The sequence below is a fragment of the Hyla sarda genome, chromosome 10, assembly GCF_029499605.1.
Source record: "Hyla sarda isolate aHylSar1 chromosome 10, aHylSar1.hap1, whole genome shotgun sequence".
Taxonomy (NCBI): domain Eukaryota; kingdom Metazoa; phylum Chordata; class Amphibia; order Anura; family Hylidae; genus Hyla; species Hyla sarda.
In genome coordinates, this window is record NC_079198.1 from 27,623,312 (window position 1) to 27,640,793 (window position 17,482).

A 17,482-nucleotide genomic window follows, 5' to 3' on the forward strand; every position below is an offset into this window, starting at 1 on the left:
GGCCCAGTCTCCGAAGGGGATCATGTTCTGCTTCATATGTCACAGTACATGTTGCCAAATACGGTTCCCTCAATGAACTGTAGCTCCCCAGTGCCAACAGCACTCATGCAGCCCAAACCGTGACCCTCCCACCACTATGATTGACTATAGGCAAGGCACACTTGTCTTTGTACTCCTCATCTGGTTGCCGTCACACACTCTTGACACTATCAAAACCAAATGAGTTTATCTTGGTCTCATCAGACCACAGGATATGGTTCCAGTAATCTATGTCCTTAGGCTAAGCTCACACAGGCCAAAAATCTGCAGGATGTCCGCACAACAAAACAGGTGCAGACATTCCGCACATTTGACTAACTGGCGGGCACTAGGACCACTCGGAAATGCACCGTCTCATAGACGGCAATGCATTTCCTTGCGGACTATTGAGGAAAGAATAGACTTGACTATTACGTGACTTGACTATTGGATATTGCATTGCGGACGTTCCGCATATTCTTTGCCCATGTGAACCCGGCCTTTTTCTGCTTGTCTTCATTTAACTGTTTGCAGGATTTCTTGTGGATCATCCTTAGAGGCTTCCTTTTGGGACGCCAGTCATGCAGACCAGTTTGATGCATGTATGGCAGCTATACATTGTTAAAAAAAAATAAAGGGAACACTTAAACAACACAATGTAATTCCAAGTCAATGACACTTCTGTGAAATCACACTGTCCACTCAGGAAGAACACTGATTGATAATCAATTTCACATGCTGTTGTGCAAATGGAACAGACAACAGGTGGAATTAGCAAGACACCCCCAATAAAGGAGTGGTTCTGCAGGTGGTGACCACGGACCACTTCTCAGTTCCTATGCTTCCTGGCTGATGTTTTGGTCACTTTTGAATGCTGGCGGTGCTTTCACTCTAGTGGTAGCATGAGACTGAGTCTACAACCCACAGAAGTGGCTGAGGTAGTGCAGCTCATCCAGGATGGCACATCAATGCAAGCTGTGGCACAAAGGTTTTCTGTGTCTGTCAGCGTAGTGTCCAGAGCATGGAGGCGCTACCAGGAGACAGACCAGTACATCAGGAAACATGGAGGAGGCCGTAGGAGGGCAACAACCCAGCAGCAGGACCGCTACCTCTGCCTCTGTGCAAGGAGCAGGAGGAGCCCTGCAAAATGACCTCCAGCAGGCCACAAATGTGCATGTGTCCACTCAAACGGTCAGAAACAGACTCCATGAGGGTGGTATGAGGGCCCGACGTCCACAGGTGGGGGTTGTGCTTACAGCCCAACACCGCGTGGGACATTTGGCATTTGCCAGAGAACACCAAGATTGGCAAATTCCCCACTGGCGGCCTGTGCTCTCCACAGATGATAGCAGGTTCACACTGAGCACATGTGAGGCTTGACAGAGTCTGGAGATGCCGTGGAGAACGTTCTGGTGCCTGCAACATCCTCCAGCATGACCGGTTTGGCAGTGGGTCAGTAATGGTGTGGGGTGGTATTTCATTGGGGAGCCGCACACCCCTCTATGTGCTTGTCAGAGGTAGCCTGACTGCCATTAGGTACCGAGATGAGATCCTCAGACCCCTTGTGAGACCATATGCTGGTGCGGTTGGCCCTGGGTTCCTCCTAATGCAAGACAATGCTAGACCTCATGTGGCTGGAGTGTGTCAGCAGTTCCTGCAAGAGGACGGCATTGATGCTAATGACTGGCCCGTCCGTTCCCCAGACCTGAATCCAATTGAGCACATCTGGAACATCATGTCTCTCTCCATCCACCAACGCCACATTGCACCACAGACTGTCCAGGAGTTGGCAGATGCTTTAGTCCAGGTCTGGGACGACATTCCTCAGGAGACCATCCGCCACCTCATCAGGATCATGCCCAGGCATTGTAGGGAGGTCATATGGGCACGTGGAGGCCACACACTCTACTGAGCCTCATTGTGACTTGTTTTAAGGACATTACATAAAGTTGGATCAGCCTGTAGTGTGGTTTTCCACTTTGATTTTGAGTGTGACTCCATACACGAAAGTATTTCATACAATTAGTTCATTCATTCAGATCTAGGATGTGTTATCTTATGGTTCCCTTTATTTTTTTGAGCAGTGTAGATTAGGAAATTGTCAGGAGATTCCAAAGACGTCAATAATATAACATGTCTGATCTTCTGTTCTCTGATGATAAGCAGTGCCAGATGTGTCTGACAGCCACTTATCCCAACACCCTATGACAATTATCAGACATGCTCAGCCACCAGATATCTTGCAGTTTGCAGTTCATACTGAACAAGGAGAATGGTGCTCTGATGCTGTTTTCACGCTGCATTTAAGTGGTTACTCCCAATTTGAAAAACAGAGCTGATTTCTTCCAAAAACAGCACCACAGTTGTCTTCAGGCTGCATGTAGTATTGCATCTCAGTTGTATTGAAATGAATGAATCCAAGTTGTAATACCACACACAACCTGAGGACAAGTGTGGTGCTGTTTTTGGAAAAAAAAATTGTTTTATTCAGTCCGATAGGTGCCAGCGCATGTGTTAACTGGACCCATATACCCAATGGAAGCCAAAAGTTGGACATTTTGGCCATTTGTTTAAGAATATGCAGCAGAGTCTGCCAGATGGAATAGCATGATCTCCAAACAATTGGACCTTCAAATGTTGCAAAACTACAACTCCTAGCACGCCTGGACAGCCAACGGCTATCCAGGCAGGCTGGGAGTTGTAATTTTGCAATAGCTAGAGGTCCAGTTTGAATACCCTATTTTTTCACAGATGCCAGGTAGGACATACCGAAGCATCAAAATTGTGGAAAAAAAGGATGTGTGTATGTGTGTGCACATGTTATACATATGCTCCTATACTTATGTGGTGTCCCGGTACAGATCATGTCCTGTCCCTTTTTGTTTGGAGTCCCCTCAGCCAGAGTCCCTCCATGCTGATGGGCTCTCCTGAAGGGCTAACCCCTAGTCGCCTCTTAATATGTTAATATTTAATGTGTATATTTATACATGTAATTAATCTAGGATACCTCTGTATAGGACCTTAGAGGTCACGTGCCTTTAATTCATCTTATGCTATGGTTTAAGGACCTTTGGGTCATGTGATATACCCAGAGTTCCAGAGGTCAGGATTGACAGGTTTGGCTATCCAATTAGCTTTGTCCCACCCCCTTAATATAGAAGGGGCTAGGGCTGGGTGGTATGACCAAATATGTGTATCACGGTATTTTTTAAACTATATAACGTTATTTTCTCCCCCCCTCCCCCCCCCCAATCATGTGACTCGCCAGCACTGTTCTGCTCCCCCCAATTAATGATCAGTCCAGCGGGGACTACTCACAGATGTCACCTTCAAGCACTGCCCTCCTCTTTGTTGGGGGCCGCTTGCGCTGCAACTCACTGTACGCCAGTGGTCTCCAACCTGCGGACCTCCAGTTGTTGCAAAACTACAACTCCCAGCATGCCCGGACAGCCAACGGCTGTCCGGACATGCTGGGAGTTGTAGTTTTGCAACAGCAGGAGGACCGCAGGTTGGAGACCACTGCTGTACGCTGTATCCCTATGCCCGGGCTGCAAAAGATACAGAAAATAAACTTTAAACTCACCTACGTGGGCCACACGCTGGGGACTGGAACGTCAGACAGCCGTTGGGACTGGAACGTCAGACAGCCGGTGGCTGTCCGGGTATGCTGGGAGTTGTAGTTTTGCAACAACTGGAGGTCCGCAGGTTGGAGACCTCTGGCGTACAGTGAGTTCCAGCGCCAGCGGCCCCCAACAAAGAGGAGGAGGGCAGTGCTTGAAGGTGACATCTGTGAGTAGTACCCCGCTGGGCTGATCATTAATTGGGGGGGGGGGGCAGAACAGCGCTGGCGGATCACATATGATTAGCTCCCCAATGAGGGGACAGCGCTGCGCTAGGCTGATAATACATTCCCGAGGGGGAGGGTCCCAACCGGTATTGCGGTATGGGGGAAAATTCATATCGTGCAGCCAAAAAATTCGGTATTCGGTATGAATCGGTATATACCGCCCAGCCCTATAAGGGGCTGCTGCCACTAAATTCTCTCTCTTGTTCCTGGCACTTAAAGAAAGCACATCTCATATCTAATCATCAATTCAAGCTAGGCCTGAAGCCTTATCTTCTGCAGCCACTAAACCATGAGTCATCCAACTCAAAATTATTAAAATCCTGTGTGACTACTGCAACTCGATTACCCTAGATTCAGTAGCACAGTGACTAGAAAATCAAAGCTCATTAATATCTAAGAAGTCTCAGCAAACCTGTGAGGAACCTGAACTGCGGTCCTCTATACAAAGACTGTTCTGTTTCCTGCAGTTGCATAAAATATGCAGTAAAGTTTATTCCGGTTTTCATCAAATATCTGCTGTGGACATTCAATTATTTCTCCCTACCGTTTCTGGGACAGTTGGCAGTAGGACCATTACCCTAAGGAAACCGCATCCTGGCGTCACGACAACATAGGGTTAATACCAACATACCCTACACTATTACCTGCACCACCCAGCCACCACACTTATATAGGTATGAGGTCACAGATACATGGTGACATCTCTCTGTACATAATCCCTGCCCTGTGACATCATTGCGCCCATTATCGCTGTATTGTGACATTGCTTTTGTGTAAGGGAGGTCAAAATATGCATAAGCTTTTCTAAACGTTGCTGCTTAAAGTTGTCATGGGGGATCGGGGCCTTAATCCAAGTGTTGCTATGGGGCCCCATGGTCATTTGTTATGTTCCTGCAAGCAAAGATCACATGACATGTCGGGTTCCTCTGACAATTTCCGGATGTCTATGTCCAGCTATACACTTTAGGACAGGGCTCTCAATCTCCCGGCCCGCGGAACGAAATTTTGCAGCCCGCACCAGGGATCTGGAATTTGTATCGCCCGACGCCCGGGACATGCAGTTGATTTCCTCAGGCATTTATCCCTGCATCGGGCAAGCAGGGCTAAATGCAGGAAGACTTCACACACTTCGGCAAACACTGCTACATGGGACCTGGTGCACATATGAGGGGCCGACCAGTCTTGCCCCGTCACTAAACCTTCCAGGCGGATGTGCGCGCGGTGAGTGACGTCATCGCAACCGCTGCACAGGGACGCCGACGTCCTGCGTTGCGCTTGCGATGATGTCACTTATAGCGCGCACCTCCACTAGGAAGACCCCACAGGCAGATGTAAGTAGCACTGTCCAGGTGGGGAATCTGTGCTACGGCTACCTAATGTAGGGAATCTGTGCTGCGATACCTAATGTAGGGAATCTGTGATGCGCTACCTAATGTGGGTAAACTGTGCTGCGCTACCTAATGTGGGGAATCTGTGCTAAGGCTACCTAATGTGGGGAACCTGTGCTAAGGCTACCTAATGTGGGGAATCTGTGCTAAGGCTACCTAATGTGGGGAATCTGTGCTAAGGCTACCTAATGTGGGGAATCTGTGCTAAGGCTACCTAATGTGGGGAATCTGTGCTACGGCTACCTAATGAGGGGAAATTGTGCTAAGGCTACCTAATGTGGGGAATCTGTGCTGCGGCTACCTAATGAGGGGAAATTGTGCTACGTCTACCTGATGTGGGGAAACTGCTACCTTCCAAATGTGGGGAACCTGTTGCCTACCTAATGCTTCACCCCCCAGCAGTAGCACCCCCATCATCCGTCAGCTCATGCTATTACCACAGGGGGGTGGGGGTGGGGTGTTGCTGGTGAATGATGGGGGTGCTACTGCTGGTGGATGATGAGGGGCACATGATGGGGGCATTATATGTGTGAGGGGCGCATGATGGGGGCATTATATGTGAGGGGCGCATGATGGGGGCATTATATGTGAGGGGCGCATGCGGCCCAGCCTCACCCAGCCGCTACCTCCAGTTGCCCCCCAGAAAATTTGAGTTTGAGACCCGTTTTATGGTGTTGGATAGATTATTCACCATGTCTTATGATATTTCCATATAGATTGTTATAATAAAGCTGCAGCGCATTGATCCTGATGCTAATATATAACATACAAATACATAAAAAGTGTAAAATAAATAAATAAATAGTTCTAAGGCCCCGTTCACACCTTGTTTTTGCAGACAAGGCAAACAAGTATTCAGATGCATTCGGTGGCACACTTTTAAAGTTTTATTGACCAAACACAGTTGCCAACTTACAGTAAATAGAAGGTGTAAATGGGCCCTTATTTGTAAATAGGGGTTCATTGTATTCTAATGGTAAGAGGTAGACATCAGGTCACGGCTCAGTAGGCTGGGTAAATATGTTAAAGGGACTGTCTGGTTAAGGAATTCCATTTTCAAATACCGTATTAGGGAATTCTAAAGCCGGCTATACACATTAGATAGCTATCTCTCAACCTGCCCCCCATACACATGCACGCTCAGCTCGGCCAAGCGTGCATGTGTTCTTGGGGGGAGAGGGGACAGACTCCTGTGGCAGCAGCTTATCTCCCAAAGACTAAAAGGACCGGGCAGTTCAAATCCGACATGCCTAATCCTTCTTTCCCTTGACATCTGGAATACTACTATATACATTATATGGTTGTCCCACTAAAATCGGTGAGTCCTTTCTTCAATTCCCACAGTTACTAGCCAGACCCGACAAGGTATCTCGCACTCTGGAGGATCCTGCACTGCTTCACCTCGCCTGCGGTGGCGCTGCAGGATATTTTAGCGCTGGCTTCCCATCAACTGATCATTGGGGGGTCTTATCAGCAGTATGTGCTTTATTTTGGCAGAAATTAAGACGGTGCATGTCTGAGCAGTCCTATCGCTGATTTTTTTCAGTCGGCGCCCTCGGCAGATGGAATCTCTGGCCGAAATATCTCCAGGCAGAGATTCCATAGAGGCGCACTAGTGTTACTGTCTGTGGTGCAAGATGGTAGCTAGGGGTGGTGAAGTTCTTTTCTTTTTTAATTTCCTTTCTGTCTGACCACAGTGCTCTCTGCTGACACCTCTGTCCATTTTAGGAACTGTCCAGAGCAGGATAGGTTTTCTATGAGGATTTGCTCCTGCTCTGGACAGTTCCTAAAATGGACAGAGGTGTCAGAAGAGAGCACTGTGGTCAGACAGAAAGGAAATTAAAAAAGAAAATAACTTCCTGTGGATCATAACAGCAGCTGATAAGTACTGGAAGGATTAAGATTTTTTAATAGAAGTAATTTACAAATCTATGGGTGGGGAGGCAAGAAAGGAAAGAGCACACTAAGAGGCTACTACACCTGATGTACAGATGCAGCGTGATCTCAGCAGCCTATTGCAATATCTCCTGCGGGGTGCACATACAAATGTATGAAGTATCTATATATGCAATAAAAGAAAGCACGTACGTGCACTCACCGCTCAGCGGAGACAAATCAGTATGGGAGTCCGGTTCACAGGAAGCTGGGTCTCAGCATCGGCGCAGGTAGAAAGGCGCTTGGAGGCTACGCCGGCGGTTTCACACTTGAATGCGTGCTTCTTCCGGCCTCCGATGGAGGCCGGAAGAAGCACGCATTCAAGTGTGAAACTGCCGGCATAGCCTCCGAGCGCCTTTCTACCTGCGCCGATGCTGAGACCCAGCTTCCCGTGAACCGGACTCCCATATCTACTTGTCTCCGCTGAGCGGTGAGTGCACGTATGTGCTTTCTTTTCTTGCATATCATTTACAAATCTGTTTAAAGGGGTACTCCGGTGCTTAGACATCTTATCCCCTATCCAAAGGATCTGGGATAAGATGCCTGATCGCGGGAGTCCCGCTGCTGGGGACCCCCGTGATCTTGCACGCGGCACCCCGTTTGTAATCAGTCCCCGGAGCGTGTTCGCTCCAGGTCTGATTACCGGCGACCACAGGGCCGACGGCATGAGACGTCATACCTCCGCCCCCGTGTGACATCACGCTCCGCCCCTCAATGCAAGCCTACGGGAGGGGGCATGATAGCTGTCACGCCCCCTCCCATAGACTTGCATTGAGGGGTGGAGTGTGAGGTCACACGGGGGCGGGGGCGTGACGTCACACAAGGTCAGACCCGGAGCGAACACGCTCTGGGGACTGATTACAAACGGGGTGCCGCGTGCAAGATCACGGGGGGTCCCCAGTGGCGGGACTCCCGCCATCAGGCATCTTATCCCCTATCCTTTGGATAGGAGATAAGATGTCTAAGCGCCGGAGTACCCCTTTAACTTTCTGGCACCAGTTGATTTAAAAAAATAAAAAAATAGTTTTCCAGTGGAGTACCCCTTTAAAGCCCAATAGACTTCTGTAGGATTCCGCACTCCCATTGACACTTCTAAATTTCCTGCATGCGGATTCTGCATCAGTCCCGCACAAAATCTACACAAGCCAGAAACCCCCCAATTAGTGGAATTAGTGCAGATGTGCAGAAATTCTGCCGTGTGAATTGTCCCTTATGCTTCACAGTCCTAAGATAAAATAAACGTATCATCCTGGTGTCCGCACTAGGACTCTGCAGAACTGTGCATCCTACGGACTCGATAAGCTGGTTATTCTCATATCCTGTATTCCTATTGATTATCTCTCACTAGTACAAGGCTTGGCACATGCGGCACGCTGGTAGAAGGTGGAAGGTGACATAATGCTTCCCTGGTTGCCATAGAACAGTAACCGCCCTGCCTGGCTGCAATAGGCTGTGTGCAGTGAATAAGCCCAGAATGAGCAGGCAGGTTGGGGCTGGGCTATGTGCATGGGGAGGAGAGCATGTGTAGACTGGGCTGGAACAGCCTCTGGTTAGGCAGGTTCTCCCTCTTTTGTCTGCCACTGTGTTTTCAAAAAGCTTTGGAAGTTGTTGACTGAGGCAAAGCATTACCAGCCTGGACTGGACACAGGAGGACAACTTCCCCACAGGACCTCCAGTCCCGTAGACTCACAAGGACCTTCAGGAGACCAGGGGTGAGTATAGTTACTTGTAGCAATCCTCAAGCTATATCCAAGACTTATGGGCCCTGCCGTATAGTCTGATACATTCCATGTATCTAGTTTTCATATCATTAATGATACACGGTAGTAAATTCGAGTAGCCGTATTAGTCCGGCGATGCAGATGCCAAATCAAAAAAGACGTCTCCGTATCCTGTATCTAGTCTTCATATCATTAATGATATACGGTAGTAAATTCGAGTAGCCGTATTAGTCCGGCGATGCAGATGCCAAATCAAAAAACGTCTCCGTATCCTTTAATACCTTTTTTTAATAATTTTTTTTTATTGGACTAACAGAATTTTATAAAGACTTGATAAAGCGAGGAATCCCGAAACAAAATTCTGTTAGTCCAATAAGGTATTTACAGGATACTGCAACATTTTTTGACTTTGCATCTTGAGAGTACTGATCTTTTATTTCTATAGCGCCAACCTATTCCGCAGTGTTGTTTTATATAAAAACTGGCTTTATTATGTTTTTTTTTATCTATATACATATAGATATATAGCTTGTGATTGATATGTGTAGTGTGTTCTACAGGGTTATTATGGTCAGCCATATACCGGTATATGTCAGTGCAGATAATGCTGCTGTTTATGTTCGCATAATATTGGGCATGCATTGTAGTGTTGATTGTGGCATTTATAGTTTGTATGCAAAAAATGGAAATAAAATAACAACATAGTTTCCCATTAGGTATCGAGTGATATAGGGTGTCATGTAAAAAGTACAAGCGGGATCTGACTGTTATAGCCGAATAATGGTAATCTATGGAATTTCGGTATGTGGTAGGCTGGCATGCCTGCATTGGTCTGCCCATCTCGGTTGGCCCGGTCTCACCTGGTGACTTTGTGGCAGGTTGTAACAGGAAGCCCTGCCGTCTCATTGACATTCCTCCCAGTCCTCAGCAGGTCTGTGCATGTACGAAGGAGACATCTGCCACTTGCTATTGCGCTTTATACAGTGTATAGGGCAGTGTTTCCCAACCAGGGAGCCTCCAGCTGTTGCGAAACTACAACTTCCAGCATGCCCGGACAGCCTAAGGCTGTCCGGGCATGCTGGAAGTTGTTGTTTCGCAACTGGTTGGAAAACATTGGTATAAGGACTTATTGTGAGGACCATATTCCTGTCACGTGACTGTGTTAGGCTCCTTTCACACTGCCGTTTGTGCCTGGCAGTGTGACCGGCGTTAGGAGATAGCGGGGGGGGGGGGGGAGAATGTGCTTGTGACATCTTTTTCTCCCGCTATCTTCCGGCGGAATGGCGGAAGCAATAGCGGACGTCAGAGAAGTGAATGGGATCCTCTGTGCCCGTTAGGCTCCGTTACAAAAACGGACGTTAATGGCGGTCAAAGAAAAAAAATAAAAAGCCCTTAAAGGGGTTATCCAGGAAAAAACTTTTTTTTATATATCAACTGGCTCCAGAAAGTTAAACAGATTTGTAAATTACTTCTATTAAAAAATCTTAATCCTTTCAGTACTTATGAGCTGCTGAAGTTGAGTTGTTCTATTCTATCTAAGTGCTCTCTGATGAAACCTGTCTCGGGAACTGTCCAGAGTAGAAGCAAATCCCCATAGGAAACCTATTCTGCTCTGTGCAGTTCCCGAGACAAGCAGAGATGTCAGCAGAGAGCATTGTGGTCAGACAGAAAAGAACAACTCAACTTCAGCAACTGATAATTATTAGAAGGATTACGATTTTTTAATGGAAGTAATTTACAAATCTGTTATAAAAAGATTTTTTTTCCTGGAATACCCCTTTAATGTCCATTTGTAACGGAGCCTTTCACATAGCCTTACGGGTTTGAGGCCATATGGATACAATATGATGCGAATGTATAAAGGATTTTGAGACTGTTTATAATGCAGGATCTATAAAAGCCATAATACCATATGGCACATAAAACGTGGAGACGTAGCATGTGTTGTGTTCACTGGGTTGCGTTCGGAGCATGAAGGTTGGCGGTGCCTTGGAAGTGATTATATGAATTACCGTTCATAAGGACGTAATTTTACCCCATAGACTTAGTCCCTGGGACCACTGTTTTATTTGGCGCCACATGTCTTTATGTGCCAGGTGTTCTATTTTCAGTTACATGTATGGACTACAATAAGAGGGGTATAGGGAGTCTGTAGGTAAGGGTGCCTACGGCTGTCCGAGCATGCTGGAAGTTGTAGTTTTGCAACAGCTGGAGGCACCCCTTATTGGGAAACAGTGTTGGGAAAGTGTGGCTATACTGCCACTGCATGAAGACAGCCCAATACACTCTTAAAGGGGTACTCCTCTGGAAAAAATATATATATATTTTTTAAATCAACTGGTGCCAGCAAGTTAAACAGATTTTGTAAATTACTTCTATTTAAAAATCTTAATCCTTCCAGTGCTTATCAGCTGCTCTATGTTGCACAGGAAGTTCTTTCCTTTTTTAATTTCCTTTCTGTCTGACCACAAGTGCTCTCTGCTGACACCTCTGTCCATTTTAGGAATTGTCCAGAGCAGGATAGGTTTGCTATGGGGATTTGCTCCTACTCTGGACAGTTCCTGACATGGACAGAGGTGTCAGCAGAGAGCACTGTGGTCAGACAGAAAATAAATTTAAAAAGAAAAAAACTTCCCATGCAACACAGAGAAGCTGATAAGTACTGGAAGGATTAAGATTTTTAAATAGAAGAAATTTACAAATCTGTTTAACTTTCTGGCACCGGTTGATTTATAAAAAAACATATTTTCCAGAGGAATACCCCTTTAAGAGTGTATTGTGGGCTGTCTTCACGCAGTGGCAGTATAGCCACACTTTCCCAACACTGTTTCCCAATAAGGGGTGCCTCCAGCTGTTGCAAAACTACAACTTCCAGCATGCCCGGACAGCCGTAGGCTGTCCGGGCATTCTGGGAGTTGTAGTTTTGCAACAGCTGGAGGTGCTCTGGTTGGGAAACACTGGTATAGTATATGGTGCAACATTCCGGGAGGTGGCGAATTGTTTAGATAAATGCCGGCTATTGCATGGCTGGTATTTTTAATATAAAATACTAGCAGGGTGGCCAAAATACCGGCCAGGTGGCAACCCTAATAGGAGCTTGTGAGGTGTAGCTGTTGTGGCCTTAGACGTGAGAATGGACCTCCTGTCTGTAGTAACCTACCTTAGGCTCATTTATGGAATTTGCATTGTGGCCATTTCCTCAATTGCTTTATTAGGTCCCAACAGGAACAATCTGACAATAGAGAAGGGGATAGTAAGTGCACTTGTCATATACAGGAACCTAAAGTCATAAAACTGTTTATATCCTTACTGACAGGTAAGCAATGGAGCATTTTATTTATCCTTTCCTTTTGCCAATATCGTTTTATCCAGGACTGGCTATCCAGGATCAGGCAAAGGGATTTACACATGCCCAATCTTCTTATCTTCAGGAAAAATAAGGCCCCTGCCTGAGGAGTCCCCCTGCTAAGGGAATGGGGGGGAAGGGGGTTAAGATAGATGGCAGCTGGATGTGTGTTTGGTGTACAGCTACCTAATGTGAATGGCTGCATAGAGGTACTCCGATGGAAAACTTTTTTTTTTTTTTTTTATCAACTGGTGCCAGAAAGTTAAACAGATTTGTAAATTACATCTATTAAAAAAAATCTTTACCCTTCCAGTACTTTTTAGCGGCTGTACGCTACAGAGGAAATTCTTTTCTTTTTGAATTTCTTTTTTGTCTTGTCCACAGTGCTCTCTGCTGACACCTCTGTCCATGTCAGGAACTGTCCAGAGCAGCATATGTTGCAATGGGGGTTTTCTCCTGCTCTGGACAGTTCCTGATACGGGCATCAGGTGTCAGCAGAGAGCACTGTGGACAAGACAAAAAACAAAAAGAAAATTTCCTCTGTAGCGTACAGCTGCTAATATGTACTGGAAGGGTAAATATTTTTTTTAATAGAAGTAATTTACAAATCTGTTTGAACTTTCTGGCACCAGTTGATTTAAAAAAAAAAAAAAAAAATAAAATTCCCACCAGAGTACCCCTTTGAAGCTCATATGAACATTAGAAAAAAGTTGGCTGAACCTATTGCTTTTGGTGATATATGCCAGTTATGTAATGTGGGTCTCTCCGCTCCTTCCTGAAAAATACATCTATGGCTCTAGTCACACACACAATGTAACGTGTCCACAGGGTTTAATGGCCCTATGTATCCATAAGCTTCCATAAGGTCTGACTGACAGTCCTCTGCCCTATTCTCTACCCTATCCTCTTGCCCTATCCTCTTGCCCTATCCCTCTTGCCCTATCCCTCTTGCCCTATCCCTCTTGCCCTATCCCTCTTGCCCTATCCCTCTTGCCCTATCCCTCTCGCCCTATCCCTCTCGCCCTATCCCTCTCGCCCTATCCCTCTCGCCCTATCCCTCTCGCCCTATCCCTCTCGCCCTATCCCTCTCGCCCTATCCCTCTCGCCCTATCCCTCTCGCCCTATCCCTCTCGCCCTATCCCTCTCGCCCTATCCCTCTCGCCCTATCCCTCTCGCCCTATCCCTCTCGCCCTATCCCTCTCGCCCTATCCCCCACCATCAAGGATCTGACCTACTGGGTACTGACCAGTCTATCCCAGAGATAAGTGGTGCCATATGTATTGGGCAGCCACCTATCTACTGCTGCATAATACCATGTTCATAGTTCAGATCCTGTGGATTTTGCAGAGGTTTCACATAGATACCCATAGGAAGCCCCTTTGTTTCTTCATTTTTATCATTGAACTCTCGTCCTTCCTCCTTTTCCTGTATGAAATGTTTCCCTCTGCTCTTTTGTACTTTCGCTTTTAAAGGTTGTTTCTTGACTTGATGAACTTGGACATCAGATCTGGGAAACCGTGTTCCATTAGCTACTTTATACAGGTCTGCTGGGCCTTCTGAGATAAGGTATCACAGACCTTCATCCCTCAGAGACTGGATACTTTCCATTTCTGCTCTGACAGGTTTTCCTTTCCACCGAAACATGCGTCTAAGGGCGCCGTCTGTCCCCGTTTTTTCATTCCCGTTTCGGTTCTGTTCTTCCGTTTACATCCGTTTGTACCCGTCTGCACTCATTTCCGTTTTTTTTTAACGGCAGTAAATTTAACATTGAAATGTATGGAAAACGGATGGGCCTTTAATGTCATCCCTTTTGAATCCGTTTTTTCAATCAGTTTTTTGATCCGTTTTTACTTCTGAGCATGCTCAGAACAAAAAAATATTTTTTTTTCCCTTTTGGTTTATTAACTGAACAATAATGGATCCAAACGGATAACATCCATTATTGTCTGTTTTTATTTTTGACGGGAGAAGAACGGGACGGGTCTAGATGGCCGTGTGAACGCAGCCTTAAGGGTACGTTCACACGGGCGGATTTTTATGCGGGTTTTCCGCTGCGTATTTGAAAGTGGGCGGGCTCTTCTCGGCTATCCGCAGCAGATTTTCCGTGGCGGAGTTTACGCTGCGGAAAATCCGCCGTAGACCCTACTGACTTCAATGGGGCTTGCGGCGGATTTTCCATAGCATAAATTCCGTCACGGAAAATCTACTTCGGACAGCCGAGAAGAGCCCGCCCCCTTTCAAATACGCAGTGGAAAACCCGCAAAAAAATCCACCCATGTGAACGTACCCTAAGCCAGTGTTTCCCAACCAAGGTGCCTCCAGCTGCTGCAAAACTACAACTCCCAGTATGCCCGGACAGCCAAAGGCTGTCCGGGCATCCTGGGAGTTGTAGTTTTGCAACAGCTGGAGGCACCCTGGTTGGGAAAAACTGGTCTAAGCCTGAGGTTGGCAGCAGAGATGAGCGAACTTACAGTAAATTCGATTTGTCACGAACTTCTCGGCTCGGCAGTTGATGACATCCTGCGTAAATTAGTTCAGCCTTCAGGTGCTCCGGTGGGCTGGAAAAGGTGGATACAGTCCTAGGAAAGAGTCTCCTAGGACTGTATCCACCTTTTCCAGCCCACGGGAGCACCGGAAAGCTGAACTAATTAATGCAGGAAAAGTCATCAACTGCCGAGCCGAGAAGTTCGTGACGAATCGAATTTACTGTAAGTTCGCTCATCTCTAGTTGGCAGCCACGAAAAAACTAAAGTTCCCAGAAAAAACTTTGCTTTTGGCTGTAGGAGCTTCTGGGTCTCTTAGATCCTTAAAGTATCTTGTGGTTTAATTAAATTTGGGCCTGATAAAAATATCAAATCTGATCTTTACCTCGTCCCCACCTCAAAACAACTGGGGGTATTGTAACTTTATAGCAGACCCTGAAAATAATACATTTTAAGCAGATACTTTAAAACTGGTGAATCTGATCTAAGACCAGATCTCCTCCATACCTGACCTATTAGAATTTCGAAAACAAAGTTCCAAAAAATTGGGAACTACATTCAATGGGCGCATAGTATACTAGGACTACTCTCTTACTCTATAATGGGAGTAACCTCTACAATGGTCATAATCACAATAAATAATAATAAAAAGCATCAGTGGGATTGTTGCGTGTCTCCCGTAATGAAATCTCATCAATGTGTCCAGGGAAGAGGAAGCAGAGCCCCCGATACGGACGTCATCATCATCGCTTGTCATGGAAACCTCCTAATGGTTCTGTAACAATTAGATCAGGATCGGGTTTCTTGTTATCTATAAGAATAGGAGCCATCTCTTGACCTTTCAGTGATCACATTGGTCTAATGGTCTAACAGGAATTTAGGTGCTTAGGTGTACACTGCTTAGTAGTGAACATTTATTTAGTTTTTGGTTCTGGTATACCATATATACAGGCGACTGGCATCAGATAGAACATACATATTCTAACTTGTTCGTAGCAGAGGGTTTATTACAGTCCATCCATGTTGGCAAACACAGCACCACTAACCATCAGTATGTGATCGGTGCAGGTACGACCCAGGGACCCCACCATTTAGAACAGGGGTCTCAAACTCAAATGATCTGGGGGCCACTGAAGGTAGAGTCTGGGTGAGCCTGGGCCACATGCGCCCCTCACATATAATGCCCCCCATTATGCGCCCCTCACATATAATGCCCTTCATTATGCGCCCCTCACATATAATGCCCCCCATTATGCGCCCCTCACATATAATGCCCCCCATTATGCGCCCCTCACATATAATGCCCCCCATTATACGCCCCTCACATATAATGCCCCCCATTATACGCCCCTCACATATAATGCCCCCCATTATACGCCCCTCTCATATAATGCCCCCATTATACGCCCCTCACATATAATGCCCCCATTATGCGCCCCTCACATATAATGCCCCTCATTATGCGCCCCTCACATATAATGCCCCTCATTATGCGCCCCTCACATATAATGCCCCTCATCATGCGCCCCTCACATATAATGCCCCCATTATGCGCCCCTCACATATAATGCCCTTCATTATGCGCCCCTCACATATAATGCCCCCCATTATGCGCCCCTCACATATAATGCCGCTCATTATGTGCCCCTCACATATAATGCCCTTCATTATGTGCCCCTCACATATAATGCCCCTCATCATGCGCCCCTCACATATAATGCCCTTCATTATGCGCCCCTCACATATAATGCCCCTCATTATGCGTCCCTCACATATAATGCCCCTCATTATGCGTCCCTCACATATAATGCTCTTCATTATGCGCCCCTCACATATAATGCCCCTCATCATGCGCCCCTCACATATAATGCCCCTCATCATGCGCCCCTCACATATAATGCCCCTCATCATGCGCCCCTCACATATAATGCCCCCCATTATGCGCCCCTCACATATAATGCGCCCCTCACATATAATGCCCCCATCATGCGCCCCTCATCATCCACCAGCAGTAGCACCCCCATCATCCACCAGCAACACCACCCCACCAGCAGTAGCACCCCCATCATCCACCAGCAACACCCCCCCCCCACCAGCAGTAGCCCCCCCATCATCCACCAGCAACACCCCCCACCAGCAGTAGCACCCCCATCATCCACCAGCAAACCCCCCCCCCCACCAGCAGTAGCACCCCCATCATCCACCAGCAACACGCCGAAGGCTGTCTGGACAAGGTGGAAGTTGTCGTTTTGCAACAGCTGGAGGCACCCTGGTTGACAAACTCTGCCTTAAAGGAACCTTTGGGCTGCTTCTAGGCCCAGGATTGACTGCTATGTTTTCATTTTCCAAGGCAGCGGCCCTGGATCTACCCTATCATTAAAGGGGTATTCCAAGGAAAAAATTTTTTTTTTATATCAACTGACTCCAGAAAGTTAAACAGATTTGTAAATTATTTCTATAAAAAAAATCTGAATCCTTCCAGTAATTATCAGCTGCTGAAGTTGAGTTGTTCTTTTCTGTCTGACAACAGTGCTCTCTGCTGACACCTCTGCTTGTCTCGGGAGCTGTCCGGAGTAGGAGCAAATCCCCATAGCAAACCTCTAATGCTTCGGACAGTTCCTGAGACAAGCAGAGGTGTCAGCAGAGAGCACTGTTGTCAGACAGAAAAAAGCAACTCGACTTCAGCAGCAGATAACTACTGGAAGGATTAAAAAAATATTTTTTAATAGAAGTAATTAAAAGAT

The 17,482-nt window shown here is 46.7% G+C and overlaps 1 protein-coding gene and 1 long non-coding RNA gene across 12 annotated transcripts in view; one reads left to right on the forward strand and one right to left on the reverse strand.

Annotated features, from left to right (window-relative positions):
* Positions 1-17,482, forward strand: part of LOC130293348 (MOB kinase activator 2-like) — a 173,523-nt gene that overhangs the window by 114,495 nt on the left and 41,546 nt on the right. For 3 of the 11 annotated variants that reach the window (XM_056541917.1, XM_056541916.1, XM_056541924.1), the window contains exon 1: positions 8,619-8,900. The exons of 7 other annotated variants lie outside the window; for them this stretch is intronic. The gene's annotated coding sequence lies outside the window, so the exon portion shown is untranslated. Of the gene's footprint in view, positions 1-8,617; positions 8,901-17,482 lie in introns of those variants that run through there. One more of the 11 variants, XM_056541926.1, reaches the window with a different exon arrangement.
* The window catches only part of LOC130293349 (uncharacterized), a 133,490-nt gene that overhangs the window by 52,236 nt on the left and 63,772 nt on the right, over positions 1-17,482 (reverse strand). The window contains exon 3 of the long non-coding RNA XR_008848184.1: positions 12,070-12,141. This is a non-coding gene — a long non-coding RNA (uncharacterized LOC130293349). The remainder of the gene's footprint in view (positions 1-12,069; positions 12,142-17,482) is intronic.